Source organism: Phyllobates terribilis, unplaced genomic scaffold (genome assembly GCF_046119375.1).
Source record: "Phyllobates terribilis strain yellow unplaced genomic scaffold, ASM4611937v1 Scaffold_9__5_contigs__length_417890890, whole genome shotgun sequence".
In the NCBI taxonomy this organism is placed as follows: Eukaryota; Metazoa; Chordata; class Amphibia; order Anura; family Dendrobatidae; genus Phyllobates; species Phyllobates terribilis.
Window position 1 is genome coordinate 156,648,691 of NW_027362769.1, and position 12,713 is coordinate 156,661,403.

Sequence of the window (12,713 nt, forward strand, 5' to 3'; positions counted from 1 at the left end):
GAATCAGATCACACTATGCGGACACTCTGATCAGAGTTTTATTTGCATAGTTGATCCGATTCTCTCAGATGAGAGACTACACGGCCATCTGCACCTAGCCTAAGCTAGGAAAATAAATATATTTCTACAAATTCAGCAATCTTTTACTGTTTATTAGGCAAGGGACCCCAAAATTATATCCATTGGGAACTTATTTTAATCACTTTATAGTTGACTTAGCAGGCCGATTACTGGATTACTCTGAAGTTAGATGGTCACTTGCACAGACTGGCTATAATTACTAAGAACTAGTGATGAGCAAGTGTGCTCCTTTAACCCTTTCACCGAGCATTCTCGGGTGCTTAATGAGTATCTTCGCCGTGCTCATATATTATGTTCGAGACCCTGCGTCTGCATGAATTACGGCTGTTAGTCAGCCTCAACAAGTGCAGGGATTGCCTGTTTGTTAGGGAATCCTCACATGTGTTGAGGCTGTGTAACAGACATAAATCATGCAGACGCAGGGACTCGAACATAATATACGAGCATGCCAAAGATACTCGGTAAGCACCCAAGCATGCTCGGTTAATGGGTTCAACGAGCACACTCGCTCATCACTGCTAAGAATGTTATGCTTATTAGTGATGAGCGAGCATACTCGCATGTACTCACTACTCGCCCGAGCATCACAGTACTTGAGATTCTCAGAGCTTGCGAGATGCTTGGGCGGATGCACAAGTCCCCTCCCTGCATGTTTCGCGCTCTTTAGAGCACCAATCAATATGCAGGGATTATCTTCCACACACTGTAATGCTGCAGCCATGTTAGTTGTCGCATTACAGTGATTGGCTGGCCGCACAGCGTCATCAGGTCCATGTCAGACCTGGCACCGCCTTGCTCGTCACAGTCACTCTGGAATCAGGCAGAGTAGGGAGAGGTGCTGCTGTGCTAGGGAAAGATTTGCTTGTTTATTAGGTAGTGTAGGGAGAAAAACCGTACATTACACATATCCATCTCAACTAACAGTCCTTCTGAGGACTAATCCATCTGCAGAGATATCAGGCAGACAGTGTATATAGCAGACTGCAGTGCACATTGCACGAGAGGCTCCATTCCAGTTCTGTCTGCTGCTTCTAGACAAAGGCCCAGGTCTCAGGGGCCAGGAATAATTTTTTTTGGGATCTTAATCCTCATTATTTGCTTAATAAGCAATCCAGAGAACACTGTTTTTCTGCACCATTAGCTTATTGGCACTACAGAATACAGCCAGGTCCTTTCCATATTACAGCGCTAGAAATCCAGCTATTTAAAACTGTGTTTTCTCCATCACACGGATCACATATACAGTACAGACCAAAAGTTTGGACACACCTTCTCATTTAAAGATTTTTCTGTATTTTCATAACTATGAAAATTGTATATTCACAATGAAGGTATCAAAACTATGAATTAACACATGGGGAATTCTATACTTAGCAAAAAAGTGTGACACAACTGAAAATATGTCTTATATTCTAGGTTCTTCAAAGTAGCCACCTTTTGCTTTGATGACTGCTTTGCACACTCTTGGCATTCTCTTGATGAGCTTCAAGAGGTAGTCACCGGAAATGGTTTTCACTTCACAGGTGTGCCCTGTCAGGTTTAATAAGTGGGATTTCTTGCCTTATAAATGGGGTTGGGACCATCAGTTGTGTTGTGCAGAAGTCTGGTGGATACACAGCTGATAGTCCTACTGAGTAGACTGTTAGAATTTGTATTATGACAAGAAAAAAGCAGCTAAGTAAATAAAAACGAGTGGCTATCATTACTTTAAGAAATGAAGGTCAGTCAGTCCGAAAAATTGGGAAAACTTTGAAAGTATCCCCAAGTGCAGTTGCAAAAACCATCAAGCGCTACAAAGAAACTGGCTCACATGAGGACCGCCCCAGGAAAGGAAGACCAAGAGTCACCTCTGCTTCTGAGGATAAGTTTATCCGAGTCACCAGCCACAGAAATCACAGGTTAACAGCAGCTCAGATTAGAGACCAGGTTAATGCCACACACAGTTCTAGCAGCAGACACATCTCTTCAACAACTGTTAAGAGGAGACTTTGTGCAGCAGGCCTTCATGGTAAAATAGCTGCTACTAAACCACTGCTAAGGACAGGCAACAAGCAGAAGAGACTTGTTTGGGCTACAGAACACAAGGAATGGACATTAGACCAGTGGAAATCTGTGCTTTGGTCTGATGAGTCAAAATTTGAGATCTTTGGTTCCAACAACTGCGTCTTTGTGCGACGCAGAAAAGGTGAACGGATGGACTCTACATGCCTGGTTCCCACCGTGAAGCATGGAGGACGAGGTGTGATGGTGTGGGGGTGCTTTGCTGGTGACACTGTTGGGGATTTATTAAAAATTGAAGGCATACTGAACCAGCATGGCGACCTCAACATCTTGCAGCGGCATGCTATTCCATCCGGTTTGCGTTTGGTTGGACCATCATTTATTTTTCAACAAGACAATGACCCCAAACACACCTCCAGGCTGTGTAAGGGCTATTTGACCAAGAAGGAGAGTGATGGGGTGCTACGCCAGATGACCTGGCCTCCACAGTCACCAGAGCTGAACCCAATCGAGATGGTTTGGGGTGAGCTGGACCGCAGAGTGAAGGCAAAAGGGCCAACAAGTGCTAAGCATCTCTGGGAACTCCTTCAAGATTGTTGGAAGACCATTTCCGGTGACTACCTCTTGAAGCTCATCAAGAGAATGTCAAGAGTGTGCAAAGCAGTCATCAAAGCAAAAGGTGGCTACTTTGAAGAACCTAGAATATAAGACATATTTTCAGTTGTTTCACACTTTTTTGTTAAGTATATAATTCCACATGTGTTAATTCATAGTTTTGATGCCTTCAGTGTGAATGTACAAATTTCATAGTCAAGAAAATACAGAAAAATCTTTAAATGAGAAGGTGTGTCCAAACTTTTGGTCTGTACTGTACGTTGTCAGAAAATACTGGCCTCCATTAAAAATTTGTTTCAGTGTGTCAGTGAAGTTTTTGACACCGGTTTGCTGTTCAAAATAGTTACCTACAGGCCAGGTATTTAAAACTGTGTCACACGGATCACATATAGGTTCGCTCCAAATTCAGCCTTTTGTAGTGACCGTGGAAGATACTGTCCTCCATTTAAAATGGGCAAAGCGCGTGGCAAGGGACCGGGAACTGGACGTGATGGTGATGGTGCATGCAGAGGCCGAGGCCGTGGGCAAGCTGAAATTGTGCCACAACAAACACCCACATCTTCTCGCCTGACCTTCCTTTCCCAATTCCTAGGGGACCGCAGCACACCACTATTGAACACAGAGCAGTGTGCAAAGGTTATTGGTTGGATAGCGGATAATGCTTCCAGTCACTTAGCCACCACCACCACCTTGTCTTGCACACGGTCAAGTCTCAGTAGCTGTGAGTCTGGACCGTATATTCCTCACTCTGAACCTCCTTCCTCCCACCATGCCGAGTGCCCAGAGACAACTGATCCCACACTTGGACACTCTGAAGAGCAGTTCACTTTTCCATTTATAGATTTGGGCCTTTCGCCCAGTCCACTTGAAACGGGGCAAGAGGAGATCGCATGTAGCGATGCCCAAATATTTGAGCAGCCACGGTCACACGAAGGCGACGGTGAGAAAGTGTCACAAGAGGTGGACGATGATGAGACACTATTGCCAGAAAGTCAGGAGGAGGACCATGGTGCAGAAGTGGAAGATGAGATGGTGGATGATATAGTAACTGACCCAAGGAGGACATGCAGAGCGAGGACAGCAGCACACAGAGGGAGAGAGGCAAAGCACCCCAACAGGCAGGAAGAAGCAGTGTGGTGGCCGCAGACAGAAGGCAGGCAACCGTTCCCTGTAACATCAACACAAAGGAAGTTGCCATTACAACTGTTAGGTCTGGTTGTTTTTTAAATACTCTGCCGATAACCCCAAAAAGGCCATTTGCACCACCTGCCAGGCCAGCATCAGCAGGGGTAGCAAAATTTCCAGCCCGACCACCACCAGCATGATGAGGCAGATGGCAGCAAAGCACCCAACTTTGTGGGCTGAACCCCAGGGTCCAGGAACAGTGTCTGCGGGTTGCACCACTGCTTCTTCCGCTGTTATGCATGCAAGCTAATTCCCTGTCCATTGTGCATGCAAAGATGCCTCCAGCCCTGCACCTGTCGTTGCACACTTTTCAAGTAGCAGTATCAGGAAGCACGTCCTTGTCCCAGCGCAGCATTCAGTTGTCCATACCCCAGTCCTTGGAATGCAAGCGTAAATACGCAGCCAACGCCCCACAGGCCACACTACTAAATTCCCACATTTCGCGACTGCTTGCGCTTGAAATGTTGCCTTTTAGGCTCATGGAGACGGAAGCATTCTGCAACCTGATGGCGGCAGCCGTCCCTCGCTACTCGGTCCCCAGCCGCCACTATTTCTCCCGGTGTGCCGTCTCTGCATTACACAAGCACGTGTCCCAAAACATTAGCCGTGCCCTCAACAACGCAGTTACTGGGAAAGTCCACCTAACCACACACATGTGGACAAGTGCTTGTGGGCAGGGATGGTACATCTCGCTGATGGCACACTGGGTTAGCATAGTGGAAGCCGTGACCCAGTCGGACCTTGGGATGGAAAATGTCCTCCCGACGCCAAGGATTGCGGGCCCTAGGTCAATCAGAGTTGCCCCCACAGTCTACAGCTCCTGCACCTCAGCCTCCTCCTCCTCTTCAGCCTCCATCTCGGAAATGACCACATCAGTCACAAGCTGGAAGCACTGCAGCACTGCCTCGGCCAAGCAGCAACAGGCTGTGCTGAAGCTAATATGCTTAGGTGACAAACCTCACAATGCTGAAGAGTTGTGGACAGCTCTGAAAGAGCAGGCAGATCTGTGGCTCACACCGCTGAACCTACAGTCAGGCATGGTCGTGTGTGACCATGGCCGGAAACTAGTGGCGGCTCTGAGGCGAGGCGATCTCACACACGTACCATGCCTGGCCCATGTGCTTAACCTCGTGGTTCAGTGGTTTCTCAAATCCTACCCGGAGCTGCCGGATCTGCTTGTTAAAGTACGCCGCCTGTGTGCCCATTTTAGAAAGTCACCTACAGCTTCCGCCGCCCTTGCCGTGTTTCAGCAGCATTTGCAGCTTCCAGCTCACAGACTGGTGTGTGATGTCCCCACGCGTTGGAACTCTACACTACAGATATTAGGAAGGATTTGTGAGCAGAAGAGGGCAGTTGTTGAGTATCAGCATCAACAAGGGCATCGGTATTCAGTTCAGACTCCACACATAAGACCTCAGGAGTGGACATGGATGTCAGACATATGTACCATCCTCCAAAACTTTGAGGACTCCATCAAGATGGTGAGAGGCGATGACGCCATAATTAGTGTCATCATCCCGCTTCTCTGTCTTCAGAAACGCTATCTGCTCACAATCAAAGGGGATGCATTGCAGGCGGAGCACGATGAGATGGAGCAAGGAACCATACAGTGTGATTACACACAGCCAAGCCTCATCTCATCCCAACGTGGATTGGGTGACAATGAGGAAGTGGAGGAGGAGAAGGAAGAACAGGAGCTAGTTTCATGCGCTATAGACCGTACTACCTGCACAACTGTCATACCGTCTGTTCAGCGTGAATGGCCTGAGGACAGAGAGGAGGAGAACATGGTCAGTCGTCCTCTTGGTGAGGAGACGGAAGTCTTGCCTGTTGGCAGTCTGGCACGCATGGCTGAGTTTATGTTACGCTGTCTTTCCCATGACCCTCGTGTTCTCAAAATTTTGGGTGACAGTCATTACTGGTTGGTGACACTTCTAGACCCACGCTACAAGGAGAACTTTATATCTCTTATTCCTGAGGCGGATAGGTGTACAAAAATGGGGCAGTACCAGAAGGCCCTTGTTGTGGAACTATTAAAAAAATTCCCATCTGAAAACACTGGCGGCAGAGGTCACAGTTCGTTGGACAACCAAGGACTACCGGCGAGAGAGACACAACTCCAATCCAGGAGAGGCAGGGGTACACTGTCAAAGTTCTGGGAGAATTTTCTCAGCCTCTCCCATCGCACAGGCCCTGAGGCGCGGGGTACTCTCACAAGGAGTGCAAAGTTTGGGAATATGCTGAGGGAGTACCTTGCAGACCATACCAACGTCCTCTGTGATTCCTCTGTGCCTTATAATTAATGGGTATCCAAGCTGGATACGTGGAATGAACTGGCTCTCTACGCCTTGGAGGTCCTGGCCTGCCCTGCCGCTACCGTTTTATCAGAGCAGGTTTTTAGTGCCGCTGGTGGAATTATAACTGATAAGAGCATCAAATGAAAATGCTAACAGGCTGACTCTTATAAAAATGAACAAGGGCTGGATTGGGCCAGACTTCTCAACACCACCGAGTGATAGCAGCGTAACATAAACTCAAATCCAGTGTCTTTTTTTGAGAGGTGTATTCTAGTGATAAGCGAGCATGCTCGCCACTGCGCGGTACTCGCCCGAGCATCTCAGTACTCGAGATGCTCGGAGCTCGCCGACTACTTGCGCGATGCTCGGGCGGGAGCACGGGTCCCCGTCCTGCATGTTTGGCGCTATTTAGAGCACCAATCATGCAGGGATTGTCTGCCACTCACTGTAATGTCACAGCCATGGTGGTTGTGGCATTAGGTGATTGCCCAAATCGATGGTAACAGTGCTCACAGTGAAACATGAAAAGCCGGAAATTCATCAGCGGCATACATCGGTATCCGACAATGTAGAACAGAAAGAATAGAGCATCACACATAGATTAGATAGATACAAACATGTCAGTCGCATATATAATAAGTAGAGTGACAGTGTTGGTTACTGTACTTGTTATTTAGTGTTAAAATAAAGGATTTATTAAAAAAAAAAATAATAGTGTTTTCAATGCACCCGTCTCTTTAAAAAAGCCGGCCGGCAATTCATCAGCGGCTTACATCGGTACCCGACAATGTAGAACAGAAAGAATAGAGCATCACACATAGATTAGATAGATAGAAATGTGTCAGTCATATATATAATAAGTAGAGTGACAGTGTTGGCTACTGTACTTGTCATTTAGTGTTAAAATAAAGGATTTATAAAAAAAAAAAATTGGCGTGGGGTTCCCCGTAATTTTAGTCTCTAGCGGAGGTTAAGCAGACGGCTGGGGCAGATGTTTGAAGCCTGGGAAGGGGGTAATACCCACGGAGCTTCCCAGGCTACTAATATGAGCCCCCAGCTGAATACTTCGGCTTTACCAGCTATTAAAATGGGGGACCCCCCCAAAAAATGACGTGGGGTCCCCCCTATTTTAATAGCTAGCAAAGGCTAGGCAGACAGCTGGGGGCTGATATTAATATCCCAGGAAGGGTGCCATGAATATTGGCCCCCTCCCAGGCTAGAAACACCAGCCGTCAGCCGCCCCAGAAAGGGCGCATTCATAGGATGCGCCAATTCTGGCACTTAGCCTCGCTCTTCCCACTGCCCTGTAGCGGTGGCATTGGGGTAATAGGGCATGGCAAGCTTTCGGCTGCGATCCAGCCTGTCATGTGAATGTAGCAGAGCTAGAGCCGTCCTGGGAACCATGGAAAGGTAAGGATGAGGTTGCTTATTATTTTTTATTTTTATTGCAGAAGACATTGGCTTCAGCTGGAATGGGCATGATGGTAAGTATGGTTTAATTTAGAACATTAAAGAATTGTGTGTTTATTTCAATTAAAGGACTTTATTCTGGGTGTTTGTGTTTTTTTTTAACTTTGACTATGGGGTTAGTAATGGGGGTGTCTTATAGATGCCTCTCCATTACTAACCTGGGCTTGATGTCAGCTGGCATTATAAGCTGACATCAACCCCAACCCTATTACCCCACTGCCACCGCTACAGGGCAGTTGGAAGAGCGAGGCTAAGTGCCAGAATTGGCGCATCCTATGGATGCGCCTTTTCTGGGGCTGCTGACGGCTGGTGTTTCTAGCCTGGGAGGGGGCCAATATTCATGGCACCCTTCCTGGGCTATTAATATCAGCCCCCAGCTGTCTGCCTAGCCTTTGCTAGTTATTAAAATAAGGGGGACCCCACGTCATTTTTTTGGGGGGTCCCCCATATTAATAGCTGGTAAAGGCTAGGTATTCAGCTGGGGGCTGATATTAGTAGCCTGGGAAGCTCCATGGGTATTACCCCCTTCCCAGGCTTCAAACATCTACCCCAGCCGTCAGCTTAACCTCTGCTAGAGACTAAAATTACGGGGAACCCCACGCCAATTTTTTTTTTTAATAAATCCTTTATTTTAACACTAAATAACAAGTACAGTAACCAACACTGTCACTGTACTTATTATATATGTGACTGACATGTTTCTATCTATCTAATCTATGTGTGATGCTCTATTCTTTCTGTTCTAAATTGTCAGGTACTGGTGTATGCCGCTGATGAATTGCCGGCTGGCTTTTTTAAAGAGACGGGTGCATGAAAATCGGAGGGCACTAGTGTGTTCCAAGTACCCTGCTATGTTTTTCATGCACCCTCCTATATACCCTGCCTGCCTGTCTGCCTATATATTCTGCCTGCCTGACGTTTAATTGAGCACTGTTCCCATCGATTTGGGCAATTGTTGACCTTCTGCAGACCGCCGGGGGGGACCACCAGAAAAATGCTAGAGTTTCCCATAGACTTACATTGGGCCCATTGCTCGGGTCGAGCACCCGAGTATTCCAATGAGCTCGACCCAAGCTTCGAGCACCCGAGCATTTTAGTGCTCGTTCATCACTAGTGTATTCCCATGGACCTTTTGACACCCACACATGGGTACACGCTTCCTGATTTATTCTATTTGCTCTTGTCCTCCTCCTCCTCCTCATCCTCATCCTCCACCACCGTATCACCAGGGTGACCGTGGTCCGTGATGCAATACCCACATAATTTTTTTAAAGGGTGTTTATGATGCCCATAAAAATTTTTTTTATACAGTATGTTCATTTATACCCCCCTGGGGTAAATGTTTGTCAGCCCATATGCTTAGTTCATGGGCATTACAAGTATAGGAGACCTGCTCCTTTCTAATGGGAACATTTTTTCATGAGACTCTCCTCCACCTCTCTTCCAAGAGGCATTGGAGTGCCTCACAATTTTTGGCAGCCCTTGCATTCACTGCATAGGCCAACACTATGGGAGACCCACTTCCTAATAATGGGAACATTTTTTCATGAGGTCCTCCTCTAAGTCTCTTCAAAGGGGTATTGTGGTGCGTCCAAATTTTTGGCAGCCCTGCCACTCACTGCATACGCAATAACAGTATAGGAGACCCACTCTTTAGTAATAGGAACAACAAAGCATAGCTGGCTGATGGCTCTCTAAGAATAGTGAGGGCAGACTGCTGTCCCTTTAAGAATAGTAAAGGCCACCTGATGGCCCTATAAAAATAGGCTTTGTGACTTTCAGAGTCCCTCCTTCATAAATGAAACAGGATGTGTCTGATTATGTCTCACACCACACGGCCAGATAAGGTTGTGATGGGCACACTTTTAGGCAGTGACCTGGAAGTCAGAGATGCTTCCAGAGGTCTTCCCCATGCTGTTCCCATGTCTTTTCAGCACTGAATGCATGTGTCACACAGCACATGGCCAGATAAGGTTGTAAAATGTTAAAATGACATTTCCCGGTGAATGCATTTGTCACAGTTGAAAGCAATACAAAAGTGAAAAAAATGCATCAAAAACGCTACGTGTGAACATAGCCTATGGTGTGGAGGAGTATATTTGCTTTTGGTAATTTATTTTGCCTGATATACAAGTCATTACCCAGGAAAGGATGTTCCTTAACCACTTCGCACCAGAGCCTGTTTTTGCCTTCGTGACCGGGCCAATTTTTTCAATTCTGACCACTGTCACTTTATGAAGTAATTACTCTGGAACGCTTCAACGTATTCCCCTGATTCTGAGAATGTTTTTTCGTGACATATTGTACTTCATGATAGTGGTAAAATTTCTTCGATATAACTTGCGTTTATTTGTGAAAAAATTGGACATTTGGCGAAAATTTTGAAAATTTTGCAATTTTCAAAATTTGAATTTTCATGCCCTTAAATCAGAGAGATATGTCACACAAAATAGTTAAATAAATAACATTTCCCACATGTCTACTTTACATCAGCACAATTTTGGAACCAAAATTTTTTTTTGTTAGGGAGCTATAAGGGTTAAAAGTTGACCAGCGATTTCTCATTTTTCCAACAAAATTTACAAAAACATTTTTTTAGGGACCACATCACATTTGAAGTCACTTTGAGGGGTCTTTATGACAGAAAATACCCAAAAGTGACACCATTCTAAAAACTGCACCCCTCAAGGTGCTCAAAACCACATTCAAGAACTTTATTAACCCTTCAGGTAATTCACAGGAATTTTTGGAATGTGGAATAAAAAAATTAACATTTAACTTTTTTCACAAAAATGTTACTTTAGACCCAATTTTTTTATTTTCACAGGGGTAACAGGAAAAAATGGACCCCAAATTTTTTTGTGCAATTTCTCTTGAGCGTGCTGATACCCCATATGTGAGGGAAAACCACTGTTTGGGCGCACTGCAGGGTTCGGAAGGGAAGGAGCGCCATTAGACTTTTTGAATGTAAAATTTGTCTGAATAATTAGCAGACGCCATGTTGCGTTTGGAGAGCTCCTGATGTGCCTAAACAGTTGAAACCCCCCACAAGTTCCACCATTTTGGAAACTAGACCCCTTAGGGAACTTATCTAGATGTGTGGTGAGCACCTTGAACCCCCAGCTGCTTCACAGAAGATTATAATATTGAGCTGTAAAAATAAAATTTTCACATTTTTCCCACAAAACCGTTTTTCATCCCTTAATTTTGCATTATCATAAGGGTAATAGGATAAATTGCACCATGAAATTTGTTGTGCAATTTCTCCTGAACACGCTGATACCCCATATGTGGAGGCAAATTACTGTTTGGGCACATGGCAGGGTTTGAAAGGGAAGGAGCGCCATTTGACTTTTTGAATGTAAAATTTGTTTGAATAATTAGCGGACGCCATGTTGCGTTTGGAGAGCCCCTAATGTGCCTAAACAGTGGAAACCCCCCACTAGTGCCACCATTTTGGAAACTAGACCCCTTAGGGAACTTATCTAGATGTGTGGTGAGCACCTTGCACCCCCAGCTGCTTCACAGAAGTTTATAATATTGAGCCGTAAAAATAAAATTTTCAAATTTTTCCCACAAAAAATGTTTTTCATTCCCTAATTTTGCATTATAATAAGGGTAACACGATAAATTGCACCATGAAATTTGTTGTGCAATTTCTCCTGAGTACGCTGATACCCCATATGTGGGGGAAAACCACTGCTTTGGTGTACGGCAGGGTTCGGAAGAGAAAGGAGCGCTATGTTGGCTGGGATAGGCAGCAGACACCATGTCACATTTGAAGAGTCGCTGACATGCCGAAACAGCAGAAACCCCCACAAGTGACCCCATTTTGTAAACTACACCTCTCAAGGAATTCATCTAGGGAAGTAGTGAGTATTTTTTAATTTTTAAATTTATACCATTGGGCAGTGAAAAAAGCATAATTATATTTTTACCACAAAAAAATATTTTACCCTCAGATTTTACATTTTCACACAGGGCAATGGGTAAAAATGGTGCCGAAATGCGTCACACAATTTATTCTAAAAGTGGCAATACCCCATATGTGGCTGTATCGTACCGCTCAGCCATACGGCGAGATCTGGGGGGGATGGAGCGCTATTTGACAATTGGAGAACAAATTATTGTAGAATAGGCATTTGGATTTGGGAGCACAAAATTTTCTGAATTTCTTTTGGGGGGCAAGGGCCATTTCGCTTTTCCAGAGCCTTTCTGCTACCAGTAACTTGTAAGTCCCTTATATTTTTAACAGATGAAGGACCTGAGTGGGGACTAGCTTTTTTTTGAGGACTGAGTTGAAGCTTTTATTGGGAACATTTTACGTAACATTTATCCGGCGCTCTAGGCTGAGCACTTACATCGGGGTTTCCATCTAAATTTCCAAGTGATGTAATTCAGATGAAACCCCTGCGGGATCCATTCACTGTAATGAGGCAGCAGAGTTACTCTGGACTCCGTCTGGCCTCTGTTTAGCGGTGTCCTTTTTTTCAGAAGTGCACAAAACTGTGGCCAACCGCACTTTTATGCACGCCTAAAACAAATGACACCGTGGGATCACAGGCCAGACGGCATCCACAGTGGCCTATATCTGCCTCATTACAGGGAATCTTCCGTCATGGGTTCCGTCTGAATCATGTATTTCAGAGATTTACACAGAAACTCTGGTGTAAGTGCTCAGAGCAGAGTGCAGGATAAATGTGAGCAGAGCCTTACTGCGATCTTTGGGAGACATAATAAACAAATCAGTAGCAGGTGAAGAATTGGTTTTATTTATTTTTTACGCCGTTCCTAGTGTGATATAACTGATTAGATTACTTTATTCTTCGGGTCGGTGCGATTAATGAGATAACAGATTTATATCGGGTTTTTATGACTGACATCTGTCACACACTAAGAGACGCTTTTTTTTGCAAAATCTAGTTTTTGCATCACCAGAGAGCTATAATTTTTCTATATTTCGGCCGACAGAGTCATGTGATGGCTTGTTTTTTGCGGGACGAGTTGACATTTTTATTGGTACCATTTTTGGGTACGTGACATTTTTTAATCGCTTTCTATTCC

General features: G+C 45.2%; 1 protein-coding gene and 1 long non-coding RNA gene across 2 annotated transcripts in view; one reads left to right on the top strand and one right to left on the bottom strand.

Annotated features, from left to right (window-relative positions):
- The window catches only part of LOC141161820 (uncharacterized), a 101,413-nt gene that overhangs the window by 80,090 nt on the left and 8,610 nt on the right, over positions 1–12,713 (top strand). The gene's annotated exons all lie outside the window — the stretch shown is intronic.
- Positions 1–12,713, bottom strand: part of ARHGAP15 (Rho GTPase activating protein 15) — a 1,188,983-nt gene that overhangs the window by 4,077 nt on the left and 1,172,193 nt on the right. The gene's annotated exons all lie outside the window — the stretch shown is intronic.